The sequence below is a fragment of the Canis lupus genome, chromosome 19 (assembly GCF_011100685.1).
Source record: "Canis lupus familiaris isolate Mischka breed German Shepherd chromosome 19, alternate assembly UU_Cfam_GSD_1.0, whole genome shotgun sequence".
Taxonomy (NCBI): Eukaryota; Metazoa; Chordata; class Mammalia; order Carnivora; family Canidae; genus Canis; species Canis lupus.
The window spans coordinates 40917077-40938209 of record NC_049240.1 but is presented as its reverse complement, the minus strand read 5'-3'; the positions used below and the strand labels follow the sequence as shown (position 1 = coordinate 40938209).

At 37.7% G+C, this 21133-nt stretch overlaps 1 long non-coding RNA gene across 1 annotated transcript; it reads right to left on the bottom strand.

Moving 5' to 3' along the window:
- Positions 1-338: 338 nt before the first annotated feature.
- Positions 339-21083, bottom strand: LOC102154415. The gene is made up of 4 exons (XR_005374216.1): positions 20990-21083; positions 20444-20571; positions 16912-17021; positions 339-601 (listed from the first exon to the last, which is right to left on the bottom strand). It is a non-coding gene; the product is annotated as an uncharacterized LOC102154415 (long non-coding RNA).
- Positions 21084-21133: the final 50 nt, after the last annotated feature.

Here is a 21133-nt window from a genome sequence, read left to right as displayed (position 1 = left end):
TCTCTCTCTATCATAAATAAATAAAAATTAAAAAAAACACAACAAATAAAATAAAATAAAATGACCACCAGGTAGAAATGCCCTAAGTGAATTTTTCCTCTGACACACTGCACTTTCTTGTTCTGTAAATTTAGGTGCTTCATAGAAACCGATAAAGTCTACGAAATTTTATTCCTAAAGTTCTGTGCAAGGTCAGGGAGTAGCATTTGATTAAGAAAAAAATCTTTCAAATATCTTGATTGAGAGTATTCTGCAAAGTAAACTATTATCTTGGTGTTGATAATGAAAGATTCAAAAAAATTATAATAAAAAGTCCACCAAGCACACCAGTGGCTTTAATTAGGGTTGAATATAGCAACATGAGTAAACTGAATCAAGTCATACTCCTGTCAGCCTGGAAAATATTATTATATTTATTGCAGCCAGGAGAGGTGTGGGCAACAAGTTTTAAGAGATGTTTGAACAACTGCAGGACCATTATACAAGTCTCAGATTTCCTTGGATTCCATGGTGATTAGGTAAGCTGCTGCTCTGTTAGGAGTCCGATACAGAGGCACTCTATATACACTCCTTCTTGTTAGATAGTGTTCAAGTGATATTCCTAGGTGCCAAATATGAGATCACAATTAATTACATTAAATCAACATAAAATACCACAATGTATGTTTAATAAGCTGTTTTCCCAGTATTAATCTAGTTAAGTAAACAAACCACATTGTCTTAACTCAAGAATATGTAAATTTTTTTATTTTTTTTTGATTGAACAAAATATGTTCATAGATAGTAAAATAGCATCCCTTAATGAAAATTCCAGTGCAGAGCAAAATGTGAATAATATTTGCTGACATTTATTGATTTCTAGACATACACATGCATAGAGTTCTAAGCACTTCATAGATATTTAATCTTTTAATCCCCATAGTAATTATATGAATATTTAATGTAGACACTATTATTAGCCCCATTTTATAGAGTGGAAAACTGAGACACAAAAAATATTAGCTAAATTGCCCATTGAAGCTCATCTAGTAAATTGGTAAGCCAGAATTTGTTTTTTTGTTTGATTTTTTTTGTTTTATTTAAATTCAATTTGCTAACGTATAGTATAACACCCAGTGCTCATCCCATCAAGTGCCCTCCTTAGTGTCTGTCACCCAGTCATCCCATCCTCCCACCCTCCTCCTCCACAACCCTTTGTTTCCTAGAGTTAGTTGTCTCTCATGGTCTGTCTTCCTCTCATATTTTTCCCCACTCAGTTTCCCTCCTTTCCCTTATAATCCCTTTCACTGTTTCTTATATTCCACATATGAGTGAAACCATATGAGGATTGTCTTTCTCCGACTGACTTATTTAACCCAGCATAACTCTCCAATCCCATCCACATTGAAGTACATGGTAGGTATTCATCCTTTCTGATGGCTGAGTAATATTCCATTGTATATATAGACCACATCTTCTTTATCCATCATCCATCTGTTGAAGGACATTGTGGTAAGCCAGAATTTGAATGCAAACAGTCTGGTCTAGAGTCCTTAGTAATAACCTCTATATCAGTGAATCTCTGACCCAGGGGTGATTTTTACCCCAAGGGATATTTAACAGTACCTGAAGATAGTTTTGACTGTTACAACTAGGAAGGGAGAACTACTTGGCATCCAGTAGAGAGAATCCAGGTATATTGCTAAACACCTATAATGTACAGAACAGCCCTACAACAAAGAAGTGTCTGGTCCAAACAGTCAACAGAGGAGAGGTTGAATACACTGTTCTATATCATACTGCCTCTGGGGTTAGTTATACCCTTCCTACAAAAAATACCGTCTGCAGACCAGCAGCATTTCGTCACCTAGCAGCTTGTTAGAAAAGCCTCAGATATACTGAATTAGAATCTGCATTTTAATAAGATTCCCAGGTGATTAATCTGTACATCGAAGTTTGAGAAGCCATGAGTTATTACTATTAGCTACCGTACTGCAGTCTTTAATAAGACAAATACACATTTGTCCTATACAACAACCTCATTTCTGTGCACAGGCATAGAGTGGGAATGCTAGGAAGATGACGGAGCAAGAGAAGAAGGGAGGAGGATGGACAGACTCAACAGGGATGTAATTTTAGGGGCTGGAATTCAGCAGATGTTTACCTGAAATAGCAATCCGAAGACAAGAAGTACAATCTGAGTTTATAAAAGATGGACAAAAACAACACTCAGAATCTAACTTCGTCCTCAGGACTAAGAGTAGAAGACATAGGCAGATGGCCAGGAACCATCTGGAGGGAAAAGTGGGACATGGGGGTGAGCTGCAGGAGAACTGTCACAAATACACAAGCCAGCCAGGATGCCATCAAGCTGCCATCAAGCCAGCCAGGATGGCAAAGTTCTTCACATCTGGATACCAACTATGTGGACTGAGGATTGGCCTGGTTTAAAGGCAGTAGGACAAAGAAGGCCCATTCACCTGATGAGATTTGGATGTATTTCCACCATGAAAATTAATTCAAGGAAACCCCACAAAGTGAAGCCGGGAGGACAGAAGAGAAGGCTACAATGAGGAGCTGTACCACTCAACATCTACTACAGGAAGAATTATCATTTATAGACCACAACAGAACAGTCAGCAGGGAAGTATTATCAATCAGAAGCCTGAACAGGGCAAGATGGAGGTTGCACCTCCTATAGGAAATTAACCAGCCCCACAACTAAGCCAATGGAAAACTGTCATCACCCAGAACTCCTCCTTTCTTCTAATGGACTTCCATTTAAAACAAACTTGTCCCTACTTCCTCCCCCCTATCCATAAAATATCATTCCTCACTTTTGTTATTGGTCTTGCCTGTGCTTTTGCCATAGCTTGCATGTCTCGAATTGCAATTTTCTGTTATTCCCACATAAACTCATTTTTACTGGTAAAAGACGGTTTTATTTTTAAGATTAACACCACAGAGTGAGACTTTCCCAGAGTATGTTTTTAACAGTCAATAAGGTAAAAGCGCTGCCGAAACACAAAGCTCCAGCAATAATGCATCATTCTTTTAGGAAAAGCAAAGACTCCTGTCCTTTTAAGAAATACATGCACCGCAGCTAATGAAGAAGAGATGCAGAGAGAGCTCCTGCTCCCAAGTGGCCCGCAGAGTTGACCACAAAGTCTTTTAGAAGGACATTGATGCATAAACCCTTACACAGTTTCACATTTGGAGATTTAAGACGATACTTTTGTCAAAATATGTTTCCTCCCCCACAGGCTTCTCAAAAACAATAAGCAAAATAACAATGTTTTGTGAACTTTATCAAATGTTAACTGGGAAACCCTACTGTTTTTAATTGTGCTTGAATGAATACAGACCAGGATCTGTGAATGCAAAGAAAGTGGTTTCTTACCCCCTGCCCCTGCCCTCGCCCCCACCCCCTCCACTGCCCAGCCTCTAGAATCAGCTTTGTACTGATGGGTGGCTATTCCCAAAGGCAAAGGTGAGGTAAAGGCAAGATTGAAGTAGAATCCTCAGAGCCCAACCACTGTGAAAACCATTTCACGGTAAACCGAGAATTTAAAAATACTATTATTGTGGTTATCCAAATAATTTCCCTTGCCATCATTCTCTATTCTGAAATCAGCACTCTCGCTATTGCATTAAAATCAGAGGATTTGGAGATGAATGGATTGGAAAAGATTTTCTAGCAAATTGGGTTCCAAAAGTGGGGTCTTCATACTTGGGGAGAGAGGGCTACATGAGCATCAGCCAAGATCCTTTCCAAAGTCCACAGTTGCTGGGCCCCACCCCCAAGAGCTCTCCTTCAGCAGGTTTCAACACAGCCTAAGGAATTTGTGCATCTAACTCCTCTTATCATTCTGATGCTCAGCAGGTTTAGGGAGCACTGTCAAGTTTAACTTCCCCATTTCACAAATCAAGAAAGTGAGAACCAGACAATGAATTCATTATAATGCCAGAACTAGCATCTTGATCTCCAGGCTTAATGTATTTTGATGACCTAATCCTATCTTTTTTTTTTCATTTGATCAACACTGCATCATAGTAAAATACAATGATTCAGAGTATGATCCACCAAATGCAGAAGAATCCAGAATTTGGAGCTAGGATCTCTTCTATTTTTTTCTACTTCCCATTCCTACTCATTTTAATCCAGATGAAGATGAAGCAACCTCCCTGATACTACTAAACACCAGCCTCCGGGACTTCACAGGATGAGGAAAGGAATGCTTCTTAAGAAAGTCTGCAAATTTGTTGTGTAATCAATGATGTTCCATAACTGTATTTTCTCCCTTTTGATCTCTTATGGCTTTATTGTTCTTGAATTCTCAAGGAATCTCCAGTTATACCCCAAAGGAAAAAACCGGCATCATTATAACTTGGGGACAAAGTTACCTCCATGGCCATATTGACTGGTCAGCTCCAACTATCCTAATTGCCTTTTTACCTACATATATACATACTTTTCAAAGAGAAAGTTGATTTTAAGAACATATCCACTGTTTTCTTTCATTTCCCTTCATGATTTAAGAAGCGACTCATCTAACTTATTCACAAAACAAATAGCATTAAGAAGGAAAAGGTGCAAAAGTTAAGATAGTGGTATTGTTTTGTCTTCTTTGAGAAGCAAAGGATAAAACAAAGAAAAACCCTAAAGAGGTTGTGTGTGTGTGTGTGTGTGTGTGTGTGTGTGTGTGTGTGTGTGTGTGTGTTTAAGAAAAGGCTCACTCCTGTTTGTGAAAATATGTCCAAATTCTGGCTGAATTATTTTAGCTCACTGCTTTGCTCTGGGATACAGGTGCACTGTCATTATGTCTATTTCTTTTTCGGGCATTAAGATTTAAAGAAGGGCAGGTAACCCTATGAGCCATGGCTTCCCTGCACAATATGCCTGCTGTTTAGTCCAGAAACTTTATACTCTCTTTTGGTATCTTAATCGCCACATTATTTTCCCTGGTATTATCACGTTAAAAATGTGTTTATAAAACATTCAAAGCATGTAATACCTTGTTTTCTCCATCTAGCAAAACTGTATAAGCTGTAGGGGCTACACGGTGTCCTGCCACCTCTGGGAAGCACTCTAGAATCTTCCAGATTCTATTCTTCCTACATATCTGACATCAAACTTATCTATGCCTTTTCTACACAAAGTGTAGCATCAGCCTCACCTGGACACTTGTTAGAAATGCAGAATTTGGGCCCCACCTTGGACCTACTATATCAAATTCTACATTTTACTAAGATCCCCAAGTGATTCATATGTTCATTCAAGTTTGAGAAGCAGTGCTCTATGCCATGTAAGTCTTTGTTAGAGTCTGCTTCAAATCTTTTGTCTCCTCCAACTCAATTCATATACCTTACAGAGAGCAACTTTTGTGTTCTCTCAGCATTTGGTACCATGTAAGTCTATGATGGAGTTTCAGATAATACTTGTGTAGCAGATACAGGTGGGGGGCCTCTCCAGTAGCTCTTTCTCACCTCAAATCTTGTTAATAGTACCTAGACTTCAATCAGGTAAGCATGTTCAGGTGCCCCTAAAGTAAGTGGGGTCCAGCCCCAGGCCCACTGACAAATCACAATTCATTAATGCTGATCATGGTAATCCCACTTCTTTTCCCAGGGACTGGGGAGCAGAGAGTATGGGAATGAAGTGTAATTCTAGCCAAGGTACTTTTGAAGAATAGGCCCTGGGAAAGGTTTTATAACAATGACAAGGGATAAAGTATTAAAAAGCCCCATTTTCTGATTCGGGATATTTCTTGATGAAGATGTGCTTAAAATTAAAGAAACCATCTTGTGAAGAGGGTTAGCCCAAGAGAATACTCACAATTGTTGAGTGGGAAGTTGGAAGGACCTGGATTTCTACTGCATCACCATGCCACTCAATTCATCAACCTTAGACTTGCTTTACCTCCAGACCTCCTGTCATGTGACCTATAAATCATCTTATTAAGCCATCTGAATTGGATTTTCATTACCTGGAATGCTAAATATTCTAACTCATAAAGCTATTAACTAAAATAATGACCAATAATTAGGCATGTACAGTAACCCTTTACAATATTATCTCATGTGATTATTATGTCAGTTTATGCTAAAGACACCATTGTCCCCAACATACTGACATGGAAACTAAAATTCAGAGAGATGAAGAATTCCAAGGTTTAGAATTTGAACCCAGGTTTGCCAGATCTAAGAGCTCAGGCATCTTTTTCCATTCTCCTTCCATGGTTTGACTGGTTAATAGCCATGATAATGTACCATGATCTTTGGGAGGATTATGTGCCAGCTTGGATGGGAAGGGGAGTCCTTTATAGGTTTTCTTGAGAGTGGTTTATTATTTGCTTTACTGATGACGCTGCATGGGTTATTTAAAATGGGAATAGTCTCATTCTACAAAACTCTATTCCCAAAGAATCCTGCAGCATGCCAAGCAGGTTCAAGATGAATAAAATGAAGCTCCTAGTTTGCAGAACTATTCATTGCAAAGAGATGTTGTGTTATAAAATTAATGAATCCTTCCAAGAGAGTTGATAACAATGAACTGATAGCCAATTCCTGACATGTACACATGGGTCTGAAGGGAGATGAAACCTCTGCAAGTAGAGCCAGAGGGAACCATAAATACTGTACTTCTTTTAATCTTCCAGTTCACTTTGAAAGTATGTGGCTCAGCTTTCAAATTTGCCCAATTTAGGAGAGCATCTGCATTCATTTGTTCAGATGTTTTGTCAGAAAGAGGAGATAAAAAATATCCAAATATGTGGAAGCTTCCAAAAACACTTCCTAAATATTTCATTCACCATTCCCACATGATGGAGTGGTAAAGACACAGTCCTTGAAATGAGGCCAACAGTTTACTCAGGCTAGACTCCAAAATTATAAAAGATGAAAGGCCTTTTGACCATTCCTTAGCTCCCAAGGTAGTATCTTATTCTTAGAAATGTCATTTCCTGGGTAAATACAGATACATTATGAGCAGCAATGTTTTTGAAATAAAAGGAGAATACATGCTTAGACACAATTACCAACATTAAAGGGAAGCAGCTACCTTTCCACCAGAACAAGGCCCTGTCCTCACACAAAATGAATGTCTTGGGACACTGGCCCTCTACTCTCCATGCGCAAGCTATCCTTGGAAGGTCACCCTATGTGAACAGAACACTAAACCTAGCTCTTAATTAGGTTATTTAGTCAATACAGTGGAAAATTCAGTCCCTGTGGTTACATAATGCATGTAAACAATGTTTGTCTTTTTTTTTTTTATTTTGATGTTAAAATCTCTCAAATTTGTTGTTAGAAGTGACCAATTATTTCAGTTAAAAGAAACGAACTAATAATTCTGTGCAGACACAGGCATTGCTAATTAACTCTGGAAATGGTGTTAATTCACTCAGCATTTTATCCAAAAATATTCTACTTGAGCTTCTTAAAATAAGGATTCCAACTCATTATTGTGAGAATCAGAAAACTGTGTCTCTATCTCAAGTCAATAGAAAAGAATGAGAAGGACTTATTTCAGTATTTCATCTTCTGATTGAATTTCTGAGTTTCACACAGGCATTTCTAGTAATTAGGAGGAAGACAAAAGATGTCCAGGAATAGAGGAAAATGAACCACCCTAATTGCTAAAGTTGATCATGGACTACCAGTTTGTTGTTAATGCAACTAAGGAATTTTAATTTTTCTTCCTAATTAAAAGTTGATTTAAACCCATCTTTTTTGATAGGTCAATCTGTCCAGTTTGTTAAAGAAAACCTATGATATGATTGATGATTTTTATATATTTTTAGAAGAGAATCTCCAAAATATTAAGCAATCATATCATGGTCAATTCTTTTAAACTATAGACATTTAATGAAGTTAAAATCTTGAATTTATAGTCATTTTTTAAAAATACTTATTCATTACTGTACTGAAATCATACTAATAGACATTTTTACTTAAATAGAATATAAAAATGTATATTTTTTATAAATGCATATACTGCATTTATTTTAAGTATAAAATAAAAGTATTTTAAGTATAAATGCATCTTATTGAAAGTAAAGCATGTTATCTTTAACATACACATACCTATGACATTATAATAAAAATGTAACTGTATGGGAATTAAGGAGTACACTTGTTGTGATGAGCACTGGGTGATGTATGGAATTGTTGAATCATTACATAGTACACTTGAAACTAATTTAACACTGTATGTTAAATGGAATTTAAAATAAAATATAATTCTAAATATAATTCTAAATACGTTATATGTAAGACACAAAGCAACCAAAGAATTAGAAATCCTAAAATCATAATTTCTGTTCCTTTTGCACAGATTATATCATAACAACAAAAAAATTTCAACGGTGGCACAGCATTAAAAAAAGAGACAAAAGTTTTTACATGCTATTTTCAACCAATCTTTAGCTCTTATTCTCATGAAATAATGACAGCCTATCACCTTAAAATTTTTCACTAAGTAGTATAAGATCATGACTTTTTCATTATTTAGGTAATATATGCTGCTTTCTCAGACATATGTAATTATATGTTTGCAAAGATTTTTTTTAATGGTGAGCCTATCATATTAGAGTGAATCTTTATTCTCTTGATACAATGGTCAAAGCAAAGCTGAAAGGCAGTTGGGTAACAGTCTCAAATTTTCCCTCATTGTGAATGTTGCTTCCAATGCCTACAGCTTCTGGCAGCACACACTTACAGACTTTATAGAAATACAGAAGTCCTTTATAGCAGCTTACCAGAAAACCTGTGAAGGCTAATATTACATTGACTATTCTTATAGGTGAATAAAGGTTATCTTCTGGAGAAGACAAAAAGTGGCTATAAATGTGAATTCTAATAGCTATGGAGGTAGGAGAATGGAAAGCATCTCTCTCTCCTTTTAAAATCATTTTCCATCAGTCAGTAAAGATTAAACAATCTTTTGGTTCAAAAAAATTTGTAAAGAGGGCTCTTTTCTGAAGAGACCTACAATTCAAGACATCTATATTTCATTTTCCTCCTCTAGTTAAAGATTTGCTGACCAACCTAAACCCAAGAAGCTCTGTTCTTGGAGTTCTGCTTTAGGAGAATGGTTTACACAATATTAAAAAGTGAGAAGAGACAGCAAACATGATCTACTCCAGTAGTTTTTATTACATTTCAAGGTTGGGAACCTTCTGGGTTCTTTTTATTTCCCCAAACCCTGACAGCTGATGTAATATGAGAACAAGGTTCAAAGGATGTGCAGCAGGAACAAGTGAAACATGCCTGCTATGACCAACAGATCCTTGAATTCTCACATGAAATTCAGTTTATTGTCTTTTAAGTACATTTTATACTTTACTGATGTGCGTCTCTTCCCAACTCAGCACATGGTGTGACCACCTTATTCAGCTCTCATGGACATCCTCCAGCCTCTCAGACCCCCCTGTGTGCCAATGCACTCTCTGGTGACCCTATCCCATGCCTGAGCCACTGTAACATCTAGTTTTCTGAACCATCAGCTTCACTAGAATGCAACCTGACAGTGCTGCACACCCCAAGCCTAAGCCCAAGCCCCACACCCCTCCCTTCCTGCCCACCACAGCCTGTGAGCCATTAGTGGTGATGTCAACCACATATATATCAATTTGACTGGCCAAGAAGTGTCTGGATTAAACATATTTATGGGTGTGTCTGTGAGGGTGTTTTTGGATGAGATTAGCATTTAAATCCATGGACTCAGTAAAGTAGATTACCCTCCCCAGCATGGGTAGGCATCATCCAATCCCTTGAGGACTGCACAGAACAAAATGCAGAGGAAGGAGAGTCATCTCTTTTTTTCCTGTTTCAGTGTTGAGCTGGGGCATCTCATATTTTCTCATACCCTCAGACTTGGAATTCCATTATCATTGCCCTGTTGTCAGGCCTTCAGATACTTACCAAATTATACCACTAGCTTTCCTGAGTCTCTAGCTTATAGATAGCAGACTGTGGGACTTCTCAATCTCCATAATCATATGAGCCAATCCCTCATGCTAAATCTCTTTTATAACCTATTGGTTCTGTTTCTCTGGAGACTCCTGATAGCATGCTTCCCTTCTTAGACAAATTTGAAACACATTTCATAAGGCTCTCCAGAAGGTCCTGACAAGACTGACTATGTCACCTGTAGCAATGGCCCACTCAGCCACTGATATTAGTTTTCCTCCTTCCCTTTTTCATTTTCCCAGTCCCGAGTGCATTCCCTAGACTCACTTCCCAAATCATCTACCCATACCCAAAGGCTCTGACTCAGGCTCCATTTTGAGGAGGACTCAGTCTAAGACATGGAGAACTTCATGATCATACCATGGTTACCTGTGAACAGCAGCTCGCCATGAACTAGTTTATTTACTCAAAAAGCTGACAGACTGAAATAAGAAAATTACATGAGTAATAGAGTGGGGATGTACATAGGATTCAAATCCAGATCTGCTAGAGACTCAACATTGCCTTTCATGCAATACTGTTTAGAACAATATTCTGCAGACAAAGAGAATGTGGCATCAACTAGACATTACAGTTCAACGTGCTCCAAAGTTGTTGAGGTATTTCCTAATATAGACAAAAATAACTACTATCTATTGAGGGATTTCTATATGCCAAGTTCTGTGCACATCTGTGATTTCATTTCATCTTTACAACAAACATGTGAAATAAGCCATTTTTCCTCATTTTTGAGTTACAATGCCTGCCAAATAAATAGATAGTTAGTACTTGTTTACTGAATTAAATAGAACTGAAATAAAGTTTGGAAACTATAGATATGTTGCATCTTTTCACTTTCTTTCAGAAAAATGAAGTGGACCTCATGCTCACAAATTTCCTGAAAGTTTCCACTTTGTTCTTTGACAACATATTCTGGTGCCTCCAGAACAAAGAGAGACATATTTTCAAAGCACAGGCTAGTAGTATCTTCAAAGGAGGAATAAAAATGTTGGATTCACTCAAGGAGATTAGTATCGTAGAATTATGGAGTCATGGTGAACCTCAGGAGGTTATCTAGTTTATAACCTTGCCTCCAGGCAGAACTACAACAAAGCTAACAAGAACACATTTCTGTCTGTGTTTGCAGGTCAAATCTTATTATAACCAGGATAATCCCAATCTCCAAATGATTAAAAGATCCCTCTGATCCAACAATTGGCCAGTTTATTTCACACAGTGCTCGATAAGGCAAAATTTTAACAAGAAACACTGCAATGGGCCAGAAAATGAAAACTTAAATGGGAAGAGAATTTCAAAAAGCTACATGAAGGCAAAAGATTCATTCTGGGCACCTAGATTTGCATCCACATGTTCATTTTACATTTTTGAAACTGCAAACCCTGGACTCTAAGAGAAATTAAAGAGCAAAGAAATCCTGAAACTATAAAACTTCATTACACCAATAAAATAAATATCTATTTCTTATAGGTCAGGAGTAAACGATCATCATTACATGTACTCCTTTATTGGATTAATAAACATGGTCTTGTTCAAGAGCCTCTGGGCAAATGTACAATAAAAATGTGAACAAGAAAAGGAAGAGAAGGATAATATCTTTGAGCACCTTCTAACCCAGCAAGTGAGTTACTTTGTACACTTTTTCCATTAAAAAAAAAAGCAAAGATCATTTATGAAAATAGGATGATAACAACAGGGCCTGAAGTGCATGTGTCAGAATTTCATTATACTCTAGCTCATTATTAGATGCTTTCTGCATACAGCAGGGGTCAAGATATCTCAACTGCATCCAGCAAAGCACAGCATCAGGTTTTCTCACAGTATCAGGCTTATGAAAACACAGAGTCAAATCTCTTCATTCACTACAAACGAAGGAAAATAATGAATTAACTTAATTAGCTAATTTATTAAATAAAGATATCCTAAACTACTGCTATGTTGTCCATCGAGGATGAAGATGCTGATTTTGTGGAGAGTCAGCTATACAGTGATAGTAGAGATGGCTTTTCCATAATGAACTGGCAGAAAAATAGCATTAGTTTTCCCATTCCCCCTCATGCTTGGATCCCATGGGCACTTATAGTGCCGCCTCTCTGTTATACAAGACACTGGTGTATCCAATATCATATATTCCATGTGTCCTTAGCCTCTGCCCTTTCTATTTGTGACCATCCCTGCTTGAGCCACATACCCAATTAAGGATCAGTGCAGGCTACAGGGCTATTCTGGCTTTCGGAAACCCCTAGGACATGTGTCCTCTGGAAAACTAAACATAGTTGTTATTGCTGGTGTTATTGTTTTAATTTTAATAATTTCATTTGGACATCTTCCTTAAAAATGTGTTTCTACTTTAATATAAGATATAGTATAGCATTAGTATTATAGTACAGTACAGTATTAGTATTATAGTATAATATAATGCAGTATAGTATTAGCATAGTACAGCATATTAACATCTTCTAGAAGAATATACTGAATATATTTCTGTATTAGTGGGGTAAATAATGCTAGCTGCTGTGACAAATACCAGCAGACAAATCCTGGAAGCTCAATATAAAAACTGTTTAGGGCAGCCCGGGTAGCTCAGCAGTTTAGCGCCACCTTCAGCCCAGGGCCTGATCCTGGAGACCCGGGATCGGGTCCCACATCGGGCTCGCCGCATGGAGCCTGCTTCTCCCTCTGCCTGTGTCTCTGCCTCTCTCTCTCTCTCTCATAAATAAATAAAAAATTTTTAAAACCTTTATTTTTCAGGACTATCCCATCTAATTCACGACTGCAGCAGGTAGGTTCCCAGACTCATTGCATGTTGTGCCATGTGTTGTCAGCTCCAGTCAGTGGAAAGGGAAAGAGAAGGTAGAAGGGGTACAACAGCTTCTAAAAGTTTTGAATATATCATCAGTTAAGCCTCCAACTCTTAATTTCAGCTCAGGCCATGATTTCAGGGTCATGGGATTGAGCCCCACATGGGTCTCTGTGCTCAGCATGGAGTCTGCTTGAGATTCTTTCTCCCTCTCCTTCTTTTCCTAACCTTGATTGATTGATAAATAAATAAATAAATAAATAAATAAATAAATAAATAAATAAATAAATCTTTTTAGAAAATCCTGAATAGAAGTGCCATTCACCACTGGGAATCAGGATGTGACTGGTATAACCAAGGCCATATCTAGATGCCAGGAGGGTTGGAAATTCAGCCCCTGATTACACAGTCATTTCCAGCTAAAATTCTATCATTTGGATGATGCAAATGAACTGCATTAGGCAAATAGCCATCTCTCTTACATTGTTCTAGAGCATACCTGTAAAAGACTTTCCCTCTTGGTGTTTTTGTTTTGTTTTGTTTTGTATATTTCCCTCTTGTTTTTTTTTGGCTGGGTTTCAGATAGGTGAAATTTGCTATGTGGCTGATATTTAATGAAAGGGTAATCTCTCTACTTACTATGTTTGCTTTATTCACAGACACACATTCATGTCTCAAGTTCTTGTCTACCTGGTAAAATTTTTAGCCAATATCTTAGTGGCTACTCTTCTTTCTGCTCCTAGATCCCTAGCTACATAATACCAAATGATTAATATTGAAATTTCCAAAGAAAGTTGATCACTCAAATGTGGGCTTATATGGAGACCCACCCTGTCTCTAATAAGATCTATGTCTTTTATCCCCCTGAATCTATCATAGCTTCCAAGGTTGAGACAATTAACTTATTTATTTAACAAATATTTATTGAGCACCTACTATGCATAGGATACGGTGCTAGGCTGTGGGATTCCTAAACCTATGTAAAATGCAGTCCCTACTCCCAAAGCATTTATTAGTAACATAAAGAATAAATACAGTCCTTCCTAAATTTTCTTTCTCCTTTCTCTTTTCCCTCAAAGAAACAAAAAACAAAAAACCCTCCCAAATACTTATTTAGAAATCAGGTCCAGTAGAGGGCAGCACACACACATATACCCACGTCCACTAGCAGCCCTGCACCCCAATAAATCTAGCTAAGTAGATAGAACAAAGTGAAGTTCCTTACATAGTACCCAGTGCATGGTAGGTATGCAATTGATTCTCAAGGAAAAAAAAAATGGACATAGAGTAGCAAGGAAAAGAGCATTTACAAACAAGGAGACGCACCTTAAATAAAATTAGTATTCTAAAAGATAACAAAGAACAACCTAATTTATTCCTCATGTCTTAGTAATTGTTGCAAAAACACAGGAAACATAGAATGCAGTAAAAATCCACTTATAGTGAAAATGCTCTATAATTCAGCTCTATTATCATATTACTGTTTGATTTGTTTTCTCTGAACTCTGATACAGCTATGAAAATGAGAAAATCAAGTGTAACATTTTTTCATCAGTGAAAATAGAGATAGATGCAACCTAATTATTAAAACTGTCATGTACCTTAGTCACCTACATGCTTAGATAAATTGTCCAGTTCTCCAGTACATTTTAAGCATAAAACAGAGCAAGAGATAAGCACTAACTCATTAACATTGTATGAAATTATTCAGTTTATTAATAAAAGAGTCACTGTAAGAGAGCCTTGTGAGTACATAAGGGAGATTTACAACTGACATTTGCAGAAAAAAAATGTGTAAATTTGCTGTTTATAAGTTGAGAGCAAATTTTTTTCTCCCTGTAAAGAGTCTATATACATAGGTTATGTATTGTGATGTAATTATGGTCTTCAAACCAGAGAATTGCTAAATTAGCACATCTAATGAAATCAATATGTTCTGAGGCTCAAAGAACCTTTGTGAGGAGGTCTGCAAGGAAAAGTACTGAGCATGGCATAGCTGCCTTTTGTATCCATAGATTGCTGATTCATCACCTCTAAGTAGATGCCTACTGATTGAACATCTATTACTGAGAGAGTAAGTATGGTATAATATTAACAAGTTTACTCATTCCTACTTTAATTAAAAGGAAAAAATCCCTTTCATTTGAGAGTAGCAAAGTTTTGTTGGCAACATTAGTGGTAGAGATGGCTTTTCCCTCCTCTTTCCTAGATGAGTGCAACTGAGAGGAACAAACAAAAATTAGAAAGACAAAAATGTCGGATAGAGAAAAATAAGGCAACTCTGGGTCATATAAGATATTTTATCCTTCTTCCACTAAGGTTGTAGCCCACCAGATTTTCACCCTGACATTTGGGTTTTTTAATACTGTATTGGGTGTCAGAGTAAACATTTGTCATGCTTTCAGATCAATTGAGAAAAAAAAAATCAATACTTTAAAAGAGTACGTGTCAAAATGCCCCTACTCCTTTCCCACTTTGAACTTTCTCAAGCTCTAAAAAGTTTGTCAATTTCTCCCTTCTGAAATCTAAGTGCTCCTCCCACCCTGCCCACAAGCCTTGCATTTCATCAATTCTTGAAAATGAAAAAAAAAAAAAAAAAAAAAAAACACACACATACACAAAACAACAAAAACCACTAGTCACTGTAAGTTGGTTGGTAAAGGGAAGAAGAGAGGTTCTAACAGATTGTTTTCCCTGGTAATGATAATTTCCTGAGGTGTAATTCTTGTAAATATATGCATTTTGGAAGTAGGTGCCCTGCACAGGGAGGTCTGAGCTGGGCCAGGAGGACACATTCATAACTACACTCATTTGTATGCTAGAAGGGAGAAAATAACTAGGAAGTGCTGCTCCCATAGCACTTTTCCTTACCAGACTTAGTTTAAACAGTGGAATCTACGGAGTTTGATTTTATGAATGTCCTATAAAGAGTGCATTTCCCCAAAAGTGATTCAAGAAAAGGGTGGATTCTCACTGGCTCCTGAATTTGCCATGTTCTCACTTGTGTTGGAAGTCTGAGGAAGTTAAGTTTATTGCCCTTGCTAAAGATCTTCATATTAAGGATTCTCAAGCTTTATGGCTTTCTCACTGGAAGCACAGATCAATTCTGTAGAGTTGCCTACCCTTGCCCTGCTTCCAGATAGTGATAGTAAATGAGTATCAGTCTATAGTATGCACACTACTTCCTTATATGAATGCTTGTGTGAGGCACAGAAGTACTGTGACACAGGCATGTTATCTTTGCCAAGTGGTGAATTGTAAAACATACCAAAAACAGATCAACCTTCACTCTGCCAGTCGTTAGGCATGTCGTTACATGCTGCCTTGTGCTTCTGCTGGCTGCTTTGTGTGTGTTTTTTCTCTCCAACTGGCTTGTAGAATCTTTCAAAGATCATATCTTTGATATATTTTTGTATCACCCTCAGCTCTAGCACAATGTCGAATAAAAATAAATGTTCAATAAATGAGAGAATGAGGAAAAAATGAAAAGATGCATGAACAAAGAATGACTCATTAGGGAAGAAGCCATTACAATTTATCCTGAGAACTATAAAGCCAGAACTTTTGACTATAAAGTAATGTGGTTCCATGTCTAGGCTGAATCCCTGCCCATTCAATTTTGGGCCTTAATGGCTTTCACAATATGAAGTAGGGATGGAGCATAACTGATATCTTTTTCCTCTGTTGGGCTTCTCTCCTTAACTTCAGGATACCTATTTGGCAACTTTCTCCACTCTCTGTAAAAAGTCCTCCTTGCCCAAGCTTGAAGATCAGTCCTTCCTCTGAATTTCCATAATATCTGTAGTCACGCCAGCACTCATTCACTAGATTATTTTCTTAATTCATTTTTGGACAATTTTGTTTCTCAACTTAGACTGCCTTCTATTTCCTTTTCAATCTCCCAGGGTAGTTAACATAGTAGTGGAGTCATGTAATGGACATTTAATAATATTTTTATTTGGATAATGGTTTTATCCATTCATGCATTCAACAAAGATTGTCAAATACCTACCCTGTACCAAGGATTGTTCTGAGCATAGAGATACAGCGGTAAACAAAACAAAGCCATTGCCTTCATGAAGCTTATTTTCTAGTGGTAGGAGATGTACATAAACAGATAAGCAAATATCTAGTAGGACAAATGGTGAGAAATGCTTACTTACTTAGAAATCAGATGTGGAATGGGAGGAGCAGGAAAGGAGTGAAGGAAGATGCGGAGGTTTTGGTCTGGATGACTAGCAGATGGGATTGATTTTAGCTAAACTGGAGAAGACTGTGGAAGCAATAGCATCAAGGAAAAAAAAAAACACCAGTGAATTTTTATTCATATTTCATTTTAGGTGCTTACTAAATGTAAAGGACAGCATCCTACTGTGTTTCCGTATCGAACTTCAGACTATAAATACAAATATGAGGATCCACAGTCTATAATGTTATTTTAAGCCATTAAGAGTAGATGAGATCATTTAGGGAATCAGTGTAGCTAAAAAGCAGAACTGAAAAGACTGAGCCTTGAGGCCATATTTATTTTGATGTCAGGGAGATGAGAAACAAGGAAACAAGCAAGGAAGAGTAAGAAGGACAAGGAGATAGGAGAACTAAAAAAGACCAATGAAAGTTTTATCAGAGAAAGTGTTTCAAGAAGGAAGAAGTTATCAGCTGGGTCGAATCCTGCTGATAGATGGAGCAAGCTGAGGATTTAAGACTGGATCAGGCAACATGGAGGTCATTAGTGACCCTGACAAAAGCATGTTTGCTGGAGTGGTGCCACGCCTGGTCACAGTGGGTTCAAGAGATAATAGGAAGAAGGGGATTGAAGTTAAGGAAGGGAAGAGGTTGCTGGATATAGACTATAATTTATGATTAATCTTTCTACAGAGATAACCAGAATGGAATAATGCTGTGTGTGTGATGTGTACTATGCAGTCAAGGAGGACTTTTTAAAAATATGTAGTACATGTTTACTCGCTGATGGGAAAAATCCAGTAGAACAGGAAAAATTGATGACCCAGAATAAAATGTACATATTCTACAAATACCCATTGGCTAGAGAATGTGCAATATTTAGCCCTTTGTGTAAATAGGGCAGGGGACCTAGCATTGTGCCTTAAAAATTGTTCCTCAGTTATTTATTCTCATTTTGGTATCTGGGTTTTGTTATTGGTTTCCATTTGTTTGGTACACTTGATAGAATCAGGACATTCCTTTTCATCACTTTTGTTCCTTTTTGTGCTTTTATTTTGTGTCATGCTGTCTCAAAACATTGCTTTTCATAAGAAGGAGAATCAACAGGGTAAAACACAGGCACCAGCTCTATAAGACTGTTGATCGAGCTGCTTCCTAGACTACTGAGGCTCTCACAGACTAGTTTCAGTTTGAACAAACTTTGTTCCGGGTTGCCAATAAAACTTTTCTGTGTCCTAAGAGCCAGGCTTTGAGAGATTGTGTTCTTCCTGGGTTTATGGATTGTTGGGTTTGCATTTGGAGAAGGACAAATATCAGGGTGGGTGCACAAGTTGCCACTCCTCTTGGGGGTGTCTAAGTCTCAAGGTTCTCCTCTAAGAAAAACTCTCATTGTAATCTGAATTCTTATGTCTATTTTTCTAGATGGCATAACTTTTCCAAGGATGATTTGGGCCTTTGGGGGCAGCTCTAGGAAACACTTCAAATGGACAAAATTGTTCATATGAGAAGCATTTTAGGAAAGAAAGAGAACATAGTCTCAAATGGCAGCGGTTTTTTTTATTGGTAGACAGAGGCCTCCAAATTCTGATCAAACGTAGCTTCACTAAAATATCTTTGGCCAAGCTAAGGAGCAATTTGACAGACTTAAGCAACAAAAACTAGACTCATTTCCTAGTAGTTCCTCCCTCTACTTGCTTCCCTACATCCAGCTCTCCACTTCCCTCCTGGCCTCCATTCTCTCTCCCCTACCTCTATGAACGCCTCTCTTCTTCCCCTTGCCCAGACTTCCTACTTTTTCCCAGTGTTTCTCCTAAGATTCCAAAATGCTGACTGCCTCTGAAGATCCATCTTCCTGGGATCCCTGGGTGGCGCAGCGGTTTGGCACCTGCCTTTGGCCCAGGGCGCGATCCTGGAGACCCGGGATTGAATCCCACATCGGGCTCCCGGTGCATGGGGCCTGCTTCTCCCCCTGCCTGTGTCTCTGCCTCTAAAGATCCATCTTCCTATGAGCTAGGTATACAGGCCAACTACAGAACTTAAACTTTGTACCCAAGCCAAACTAAGAGTTATAATTAAGGATTTCTCTATACTCAGAGAAGTCCAGAAACTATCCAGAAGAGAACTTAGAATTTTAGGGAATACATGAGACTCAGGGTTGCCTGATGTATATTGAATTGTACATTTATTAGACAGACCCTCAGAGACTAAGCCTTGAATAGCAAAAGCCTATTGAACTGACTCAGAGAGGGACCTACTGAAACTCTCTTCCCATAAGCTTAAGAATCAAAAGAAAACAAAATAAAGTCAGAATGTAAGTCAAAGTTTCCTAAAACTCACACCTAAAACTTTCCAAAAAAAAATTGGTTGGACCATAATATAAATCATGTAACCAGATAAAAGATGAAATATGATTTTTTCAAGATACACCAGAAAACACCATCAAACAACACTTGGGATCTAACATAGGTTTTGAGGTAAGAGCAGCTGTTTTAATTCATTTTGTCATTGAGATTAAATCTGATGTTAGAGACCTAATTAAAGAACAGAAATTAGGATGTGAAATAGCCCCTTTTCCTGACAGAACATTTTGAAAGACCTTAAGAACAAAAACCAGATAATACCCCAAATAAATTAATGGCCCTGCAGACCAGACAGCTAGATGACCCACTTCCTTACTAATCACCTATTGACAAGGACAGTTATAGATATCAGAAACAGAAAGGACTCTGGAAAAAAGATTGTCCAGTTTTGCAAAATAGAAACCAAGATGTAAATAAAAAGCAGAAAATTCACATCAGTGAACATGGTCTAAGGAAGGAAAAAGTATCCAGGACCTTGTCTCGTCTTTAAACACTGAAGGTAAATTAATTGAAAACATAGATGGTCAACTTTATCAATTCCTGGTAGATATGAAGGTTACTCTTTCTACATGAAACTCTGCCACCTTTTCTCAGCTTCTTCTTTAGAATAATCATACCACACAGGTGTTAGGTATTTCAAATAACCCACAGATTTCTCTATGTCCAATGCCTTAACTTGAGCCCTTAACTGAAAAACATTCCTTCTGCCTTCTGATATCACCCCCGAAATTTAACAAGGAGAGTCAATGGCTTTACTACAGAGATTTCTGCATTGTTCAGTGTGCTTCTAGGCCAAGACAGTAACCATCTATTTGCCTTCACCCAGGAATAAAAACAATATTCCTGGACAGGCATGCACAGCTAGTCACTGAAAGCCTCTCCTATCTCCCAGTTCCTCAATCAGACTTAAATTATCTAAAGTCCCTTTGTGATTCAGTATCAATACAATATGTAGATGACCTTTGTTAATCCTTGTTCAGTCAACAAGGAATCCTGTAAAGAGGATTCTGTTTTCTTGTTCGCAGCCTTAGCAAGAAAGGCACATACAATTTTTGTCAAAACACAGTCCATTATTTAGGGCATGATCCATCCCAGGAGGGAGAAACACTCCCATGATATATTTAAGAGTATCTTAACTTATCCTAGATACCTTACAAAATGACAGCTGAGAAGATTTCCAGGTTTAACAGGATATTACAGGTAAGGAGTGCTGAATTTTTCTGAGATTGTGACATTTCCATATGAGGTGACAGTGTCCTGAGTAAGAGATCCTCTCCTCTGGAAGCCCAAACGTAAACAGACCTTCTGTAACTTGGTGAAGGCTCTTCCTCTGCTTCCTTCCCTAGACATCCTTAACTACAAAAGATCCCTCTGTCTATTTGTACATAAGTGTTCTAGATAAGCTCTTGGGATTTTAATTTAACTTCACGTGAACCATCAAAAACCCATCACCTACAATATCCCCATTCTTGACCCTGTTGCAAAGGCTTATCACCCTTGTCTTAGGGCAATGGAACCTCATGGTGCCTCATGCAACACAACCATATTAGTACTGGGAGAACACATTTTTCAGCCAGCCAATTAATCTCTTAGGACACTGTTATTCTCTCCTTCACATTACTATTCACTGCAGCCACACCCTGAATTCTGACACTTACTTGCCACCACCAGAAGGGGAACCTCATGATTGCCTTACCTCAGAGAACTTTTCTGTACCTTACTCAGATTAGTTACAAACTCCACTGAGAATCCTGACCTAATATTATTTGTTGATGGAAAACGGAAACCAGATATTATGAAGTAGGATCTGACATCACTAACTTAAGTTCTATTTTAGAAT